The sequence below is a fragment of the Cervus elaphus genome, chromosome 13, assembly GCF_910594005.1.
Source record: "Cervus elaphus chromosome 13, mCerEla1.1, whole genome shotgun sequence".
NCBI classification, from domain to species: Eukaryota; Metazoa; Chordata; class Mammalia; order Artiodactyla; family Cervidae; genus Cervus; species Cervus elaphus.
The window spans coordinates 62450588-62458645 of record NC_057827.1 but is presented as its reverse complement, the minus strand read 5'-3'; the positions used below and the strand labels follow the sequence as shown (position 1 = coordinate 62458645).

Below are 8058 nucleotides of genomic sequence, written 5' to 3'. Positions count from 1 at the left end.
GGTTGAACAGCCCCTAATCCCATCTAACTTTGTAAATAGCAGTTTTGCAAGTGTAGAAACAGCCCTTGTACCTGGACTCAAAGGACCATCATTTGAGATTTGAGTGAGTTGAAGTTTGAGTTCTTACTGGAAAAGTCACTCATCATCCCTTAGTCTCAGCCTCCTTATCTGTAAAATGGAGCTAATGTCTTTCACTCTATGAACCTTCCAAGGTGGCTGAGCTGAAACCAGACATAAAGGGTCATGATCTGGAACCCCCTCGAAAAATTTTGTTATTGAAGATGGCAAAGTCACCCTGAGCAAGGCTCTCTTTTCTCTGAGTTTGGGCAATGGGTGAAGAGAAGCAGGGCGATGCCCCTCCAGCAGCTACAAAGATCAAGGGATCCGGTGGCTTTTGTGTCTCCTGGAGCTGAGGATTTCCCTCTCCATGAGTAGCTGGAACTGACCAAGGCCCCTGAAACTGACTGGGAGAGATGCCCCTTTTAGATTCCATCGGGATGGACTTTGTGGATCCTGCCTGATGAGACACGTCACATGGAACAATCTTGCTGGAATGGCCCCTTCGAGACTGGCTGGCTGGCTCACCTCCACCCCTCCATCCCTTCTGTTTAGGAGGTGACAGCTCAGGTAGAGTTCCCAGCCACATTTTCCTGAAACAGAACGGAGGGGCCTGCAACCACCTTGTCAGGAACCGTAGTGCCTGGGGATGCATGTGCTGCTCCTTAAAGAGAGCTGGAGCGAGAACTAGGAGATGTGGCCCTCATGTCTACACTCGTCATCAGGAAATTCCTAGATCAGTGGTTCTGGACTGGAGTGATTCCGCTCCCCAAGGGCATGTGGCCACGTCTGGAGGTATTTTAAGTCATCACACCTCTGATGCGTGTGAAGGTGATGCCGCCATCTAGGGGATGGAGGCCAGGGATGCAGCTGACCAGCCTGCAGGGCGCAGGACAGACCCCACCACAAAGAGTGGTCCAGCCCAGAAAGTCAATAGTGCTGAAGTCAAGGAACTTTGGTCTAAATAACATTTCAAGCTCTCCTTAACAGCAGCTGCTCTTTCTCCCCCTATCCTTTGCCCATCTTTGAAAAAAAAAGAAAATGAAAGTGTTAGTCCCTCAGTTGAGACCAACTCTTTGCAACTCCATGGACTGTGGCCCGCCAGGCTCCTGTGTCCATGGAATTCTCCAGGCAAAATACTGGAGTGGGTAGCCATTCCCTTCTCCAGCCCAGGGATTCCCTGCTCAGCCCAGGGATCAAACCAGGGTCTCCTGCATTGCAGGCCGACTCTTTACCGTCACCAGGGAAGCCCCTTGCCTGTCTTTACTTAATGGGAAATGGCCCTTGGAAGGGAAGGTTCTGAGCAACCATGGTTACCACTGTGAATCCCCAAATGAGAGGTATTACCAAAGAAAATGTCATCTTTTTTTGCACAGAAGGATGATGTTTGCCACCCTATTTTAGATAACGGCTTTAGACTCAGGCTAAAATAACTCACAGGCTAGTTTAGCTCATCTTGCTCAGTCTGTCTGCCTTCTAACTAGTCTGCCAAGAATGACGGTGCAAAGACCTGATCTGAAGGTCAGGATGGGTAGGCTTCCAAGGGATAAAGGTCCTTCACATTCAAAGAGTTTTTTCCTTTGCCGCTTAGAACTCTTCAAATACACAATGAAGCCCTGCACTCTCAAATCACAGTGTTAGTTCAAAGTTACATTAAATTCAAGTAAGATCCAACTCGAGCATTTATGCACTTATCAAAATGCCAACAGAAACATACAGAGTGTCTTTTATGCCCAAGACCCTCTGCTCCAGCCAGATGAGAAGCTGTACTGCCCACCCCCATCCCCCACCTCTGGAGTAGCCAGATGTGTTATCTCCAACTGCAAAGAGGGGGTCAAAGCAATGAGTCCAGCACCCCTTGGGGTCAAATTGCCTGCAGAATATCTCAGAGGGTGGGGTGAGCAGGGAGGGGATGGTGAGCACAACAGAAATCTTGCTCAGTGAGCAAGCAACTTGCAGCTGGGCAACTTGTCCCTTCCAATCCAACTCCAAGCCAACGTCCAGTTCGATGTTCATTCATCTAGACCGGTCATACCTGCTAGAGGTTAAAAACACAACTTTAGGGCCAGGCTGCCTGGGCTTGAATCCCTGTCCTCCTGCTTACCTTTGAGACTTTGGGTAATCACTTACCTCTGCCTGACTCAACATCCTCCTCTGTAAAATGGGGACATTAACTGTACCTGCTTCATAAGGCTGCTGAGAGGATTACATGGAGGCTGACCCTTTATGAGCACTATATAGATACTATATACTGAATACTATGTATATACTATACTCTACATATATATATATATGAGTATAAACATATATATGTTGTTGTTGTGCTCCTGCTCAGCCTCATCCACTCTTTGCAACCCCATGGACTGTAGCCCTCCAGACTCCTTTGTCCACGGGATACTCCAGGCAAAAATATTGGAGTGGGTTGCCATTTCCTTCCCCAGGGGAACTTCCAGACCCACGGATTGAAGCTGCATCTACTACGTCTGCCTCATGATGCAGAGTCTTTACCACTGTGCCACCTGGGAAGCTCATAAATATATATATACTCGTTATATATATATAATACTCAAGTATATATATATATATTATATATGCTCAAGTATATATGTAAGTATATATATGCATATATGTGTATGTGTGCATATATATATGTGTGTACATCTATATCTATACATATATAAATATTCAAGAGGATGATATAATATACCTTATGCTTCTCATCTGGCCAAGGACTGGCCCACGTAGCCTGGGGACAATGCTGTCAGGCTCTGCTATTCATCAGGAAGACTCTTTTTTGGCTGAAACCAAAGGGTACACAAATGTCTTCTGCCATCTGGAATGTGACTGCTGCCCCAACCTTGGTGGCCCACAGCCCCGTGGCTGGCTTCCAGGGAGCAAGACCCAGGAGACGTGGTCTAAAGGAAAACCAATATTTCCCTCCGCTCCCGGAATCAAATGGCATTTGCTTTCAGCTTTGAGGAATCCATTCTTCACTCTAGCCCAAAATAAATCTTTACGGAGGGAGGAAATGACCAGAGGGAGAATTGAGTCTGTTTAGTGGTGCCTGACTCACGTGGGGATAGCACTGGAATGCCAATGGGCCCAGGCCCTGCTGGCATCCCTCTCCCAAAGCAGGCTGTCCACTCACAGGGCAGAGGTGGAGAAAGGGGCAGCAAGGCTGTCCTCTGACTGATGTTGCAGCCTCCAGCTGACCTCACCGCTGATGCTCTGGGTGGTCAGGAGAAAGACGCTGCACCTCTGCAGGCGTTTCCTCTTCAGTAAATTTAAGATAATAATGACTTGTCCTACCAGTGTTGATTAAGTCACAGGTGCCTTTGCAAAAACACAGGTATGATTCCAATCAACTTGTGGCTGATCTGCGCCCTCCCTCCCACCCACCAGACTCAGCCTCTACTTCCTCGGATAACCAACCCCAAAGGGCTTAAAAGATGGGCGTCTTAGCTCCGCCACTTACTAGATTATGCCTTTAGACAATGCATCACTTCTCTGTGAAACAGGGATAATAATAGTACCTCCCTGCAGGATTGCGGTGAGAATTGAATGAACAAATCCATGGCAGAGCACTTAACTCGGAGAGGGCCTGACACAAAGCAAATATGCATTGACAGAGATGAGCAGTGGAGGCACACTTAGCACCCGTGTGTAATTTGTTTTTGTGTCATTCCTACGAGATGGTGGGCTTCTCAAGTACAGGCAGGAGCAAGCCCTTTCTATTTAATTTATTCTCCCCCTGCACTGGGTACAGGAGGCCTCCTGCACGCCTCTCTGATGGAGTACAACACTCACCGCAAGCCTCACCTCTTTTCCAGCCTCTGCGGCCCTGGCCGGTTCTGCCGAGCTCTGAGCAGCTTTGTGCAGGGGTCGCTGAGTCTCAGCCTTGGGCCACATGTCCCGTAGGCCCTGTCCCAGGGCTTCTCTCCTGGGTGTCATACTCTTCGGCACTCACGCTTGCACAACCGGAAGTGTGGAAAGTGAACACCGATGGACAGGTCTTGACCAATAGGATGGGAGCCGAGGCCTCCCACTTTCTTCCCGCAGGAGCACGGTCCTGAGGAGCGTTCCATAAAGGGACTTGGAAGGTCCATGGGATCAAGCAACCAGTCACTCAGAGTGGTGGCCAACTTAATAAGGCCTCCTTATTGGGGTCTCCCTTCCTGTTTCATTTCCTCAAGCCCTCCCTCCCACTCTCCAGTGTTATGTTCTCCAATAAACAGCCCCACTAGGAACCTTTCTCTCAGGGTTCTGTTTCCAGGGGGGCCTGGGCTAAGACATCCTGCTCCTCTTCCTGTGTTTCCTGCCACAGGGAATGGTAACCCCATCCACATTGGTCCCAGGAAGGAACCTAGGAAGAGAGCATCTCCACTTCCTTTCCCCTCTTGACTCCTCCTCCACATAAACCCATCCACATGATTGTCTTTCCGTTGATTCCGCTTTATTTCCTGTTGGTTTGATTGGACTTCCTATGGACTCTATCTTACTTCCTGTTGATTTTATACTCCTACCTATGAATTTTACTTTATTTCCTGTTGATTCGTATTTACTTCCTGTTGATTCGTCTTTACTTTCTATTGATTCTACTTCCTGTAAGCTTTCTCAACAACTAGTTTCTCGACATCTTAGCTGCCTCTGCCTTTTTGTGGGCCAATGTCATCCCTCCCCCAGCACACAGAAGCCATCTCACTGGTCTCCCTGCTTCCAGCACTCAACGAGGCCAGATATCAGAGAATCGTGTGTTGTCTGCTCTGCAGTTTGAACTTTACCCTCACTCTGGTCGGAGGGGAGATGGTGGGGATGGGAGTGGTGATGAGGAGAGTCTAGAGGAGGGAGGTAATTTAGGAGGTTCCCACAAGAACCCCAGGCTCAGAGGTGGTAAAATCCCAAGAAGCAAGAGACTTGGGAATAGATGTTTTGAGTTCACCCTCCTGGCAGTCCTACAACTCACAATGTTGCACCCCCAGGATTTCAGTGGGAGAGAGTAGTCTTACAGAGTCTGAAGAATTAAGCACATTTGGCACTGAGGGACTCAAGAATCCACTGTAGTCTGCTTCTTGTCCTCAAAGAAAAGTGCTGCTTCTTCTCCAGGCAAAGCATGGAGCAGCCACAGTGAACTAAATTAATAAACTAACGTAAGGAGCATGGGGCTCCCTGGTTACTCAGACAAAAAGAATCTGCCTACAATGTGGAAGACCTGGGTTTGATCCCTGGATCAGGAAGATTCCCTGGAAAAGGGAATGGCCACCTGCTGGGAGCTGTTGTGGGAGATCCCACCCATGACGAGGTCATGAGGAAAACACCTGACACGAAAGACCATTCAGGATACAAGGGACCCTCCAGGTTGGCCCCAGCCTTTACCCCACCCTGTATCCTCCCCCCTTTTCTGCTGTTGTTCTTGTTTGCCCTGCTGCAGATTCTTGTGTTGCCTGCCGAGAGCTCTCCTGCTCCTCTTTCACTGAATGAGAACCAACTTAAAACCCTAATTAATAAATCTCCTGGATGCTGGTACCCTATGAAGGGGCCAGGGATGAAGGAAATGCTTCAATTCAAACCCTTTTGCTGGCATTCTGGCTTGTTTGATAAATGTGTGCTCCCATTGCAAAAAATGCTCATGATTGTTCTAAACACCCTAAACACAGTACGCTAACAAAAGAAACCATTAAGCCTACGTCCCTCCGCAGGTTGAGAAAATCACCACAAATAAAATAGCCACAAATGTGCCTAATAGAAAATACTTTAGATAGAGATTAGCTGGTGACTTCTTGCAGGTAATTAACTTTTAGATGAAGAGGCTGTTCTGTGCCATATCTGCTGTTTTTGCAATCCTTTGCATTTCTGTTCTGTAAAAATGTAGTTCCCATGGAGATGATGCCTAATAGAAAGAAAATAGATTAACCACAAAAAAGACAGGGTCGGCTACTGAAGTTGCTTAAAGTTGCACCAGGTGCAAGCCATAAATTGTCAACAGGCCTGAAGGCCAAAAGATATCATACATAGAGATTAACCATTAAAAAGACCCTAGTAGGCACAGAGCCCTCCGGAGGGTGAGGAAGCCCTATTAGAGAACACAAAAATATTATTCTAAGAGTGGTTATAGTTAAGGATTTAGAAAAATGAGAGTTTAGCCCTAGTGTAAAAACAAGAAGATAATTGTTCATTTTAACCAGGAGTGCTGAACAGGGGCTGCCTCTCCGGAGCCTCAGAGTCTTTGTGTGCTAAACTTTTTAGATAAATTTAGCTGAGAACTTCTGCAAAAGAACTGACCTTTGTGTTAACAGGATTGTATTTCTACTATGTTGCAACCTGCAGTACCATGAGACTGCCACTTTTCTGTTTTCTGCTAAGCTCAAGGCCAAAAGATAATGTACAAAAAAATGTATGGAAAAAGACTCTCATAAACAAAAAGTATGCAGAGAACATCTGGTTTCCTGAAGGACAAGCTGATGGAATGTTAAACTAAGTCTGTGTGCTCATCTCCCCCTTAGAAATGTACCAACTTAGGGTATAAGGGTTACGGTGAAAAATAAAGCAACTGCCAGACTCTGCTGCACATCCCGGTCTGGTCTCTCTCTTTCTTTCTCTCTCTCTCTCTCACTCGCCCATGCTGTTCGTTCATCCTGAGGGTACCCCTGGATCCTGCTGGGGCTGGTCCCCGGCAGCCACCCACTCTAGTATTCTTTCCTGGAGTATTCTACGGACAGAAGAGTCTGGTGGGCTAGAGTCCATGGGGTTGCCAAGAGTCAGACACGACTGAGCGACTAACACACACAATCCTCTGAAAGGACATTTTTTTCTCCTCCATTTTACAGATAAAGAAACTGAGACTCAGAGATTCAAAGTAACTTGACTAAAATCAAGCACTTATTTCTGTCTCTTTCCATTCCCACTATATGCTGAAAGTCCCTTTAAATCTTTTCCTGTAAAGGACTGGTCAGAAAGACTTCTCTGGGCAGAAAGAGTAGGCTATAATCATTGGCCCAGTTTTAAAGGTTACTTTTTGTCTGGAGCCAAAGGAGCTCTTCCCTTTCATCCAGAGTGTGCCTGGCCTTTGAGGCCATTCCAGCATCCCTTCCCCCATGAAGACCACTGGAAGCACTCCAAGCCACACCAACCATTCTTAATTCTAAATTCCTATGGCACCTAAGCCTATGCTGATCCTTTGGTTTTTAAACATCAGAATTTCATATAACCTCTCCTTTTTTATTATTTAACATTTGATGGTCATTTCATGTTAACAATAGAAATCTTCTAACTAAATATAGTATGTTGTTGTTTTAGTCAATGAAGTTGTGTCCAGCTCTTTGCAACCCCATGGACTGTAACCCATCAGGTTCCTCCATTGATGGAATTTTCCAGGCAAGAATACTGGAGTGGGTTGCCATTTCCTTCTCCATGGGATCTTCCTGATCCAGGGATCAAACCCAAGGCTCCCATATCTCCTGCACTGGCAGGCAGTTTCTTTACCACTCAGCCACCTGGGAATATAGTACACAGAAAATTGCAAGTATGAGTGTATTAATTTAGCCAGTTCAGTTCAGTCGCTCAGTCGTGTCTGACTCTTTGTGACCCCATGGACTGCAGCACGCCAGGCCTCCCTGTCCATCACCAACTCCTAGAGTCCACCCAAACTGATGTGCATCCAGTTGGTGATGTCATCCAACCATCTCATCCTCTGTCATCCCCTTCTTCTTCTGCCCTCAATCTTTCCCAGCATCAGGGTCTTTTCCAATGAGTCAGCTCTTCCCGTCAGATGGCCGAAGTATTGGAATTTCAGCTTCAACATCAGTCCTTCCAATAAACACTCAGGACTGATCTCCTTTAGGATGGACTGGTTGGATCTCTGGGCAGTCCAAGGGACTCTCAAGAGTCTCCTCCAATACCACAGTTTGAAAGCATCAATTTTTTGGTGCTCAGCCTTCTTTATGATCCAACTCTCACATCCATACATGACCACTGGAAAAACCATAGCTTTGACTAGACGAGTGT

The 8058-nt window shown here is 46.8% G+C and overlaps 1 long non-coding RNA gene across 1 annotated transcript; it reads right to left on the bottom strand.

Moving 5' to 3' along the window:
• Positions 1–2417: 2417 nt before the first annotated feature.
• Positions 2418–7547, bottom strand: LOC122707037. Its single transcript, XR_006344557.1, has 3 exons — positions 7518–7547; positions 4839–4843; positions 2418–2534 (listed from the first exon to the last, which is right to left on the bottom strand). It is a non-coding gene; the product is annotated as an uncharacterized LOC122707037 (long non-coding RNA).
• Positions 7548–8058: the final 511 nt, after the last annotated feature.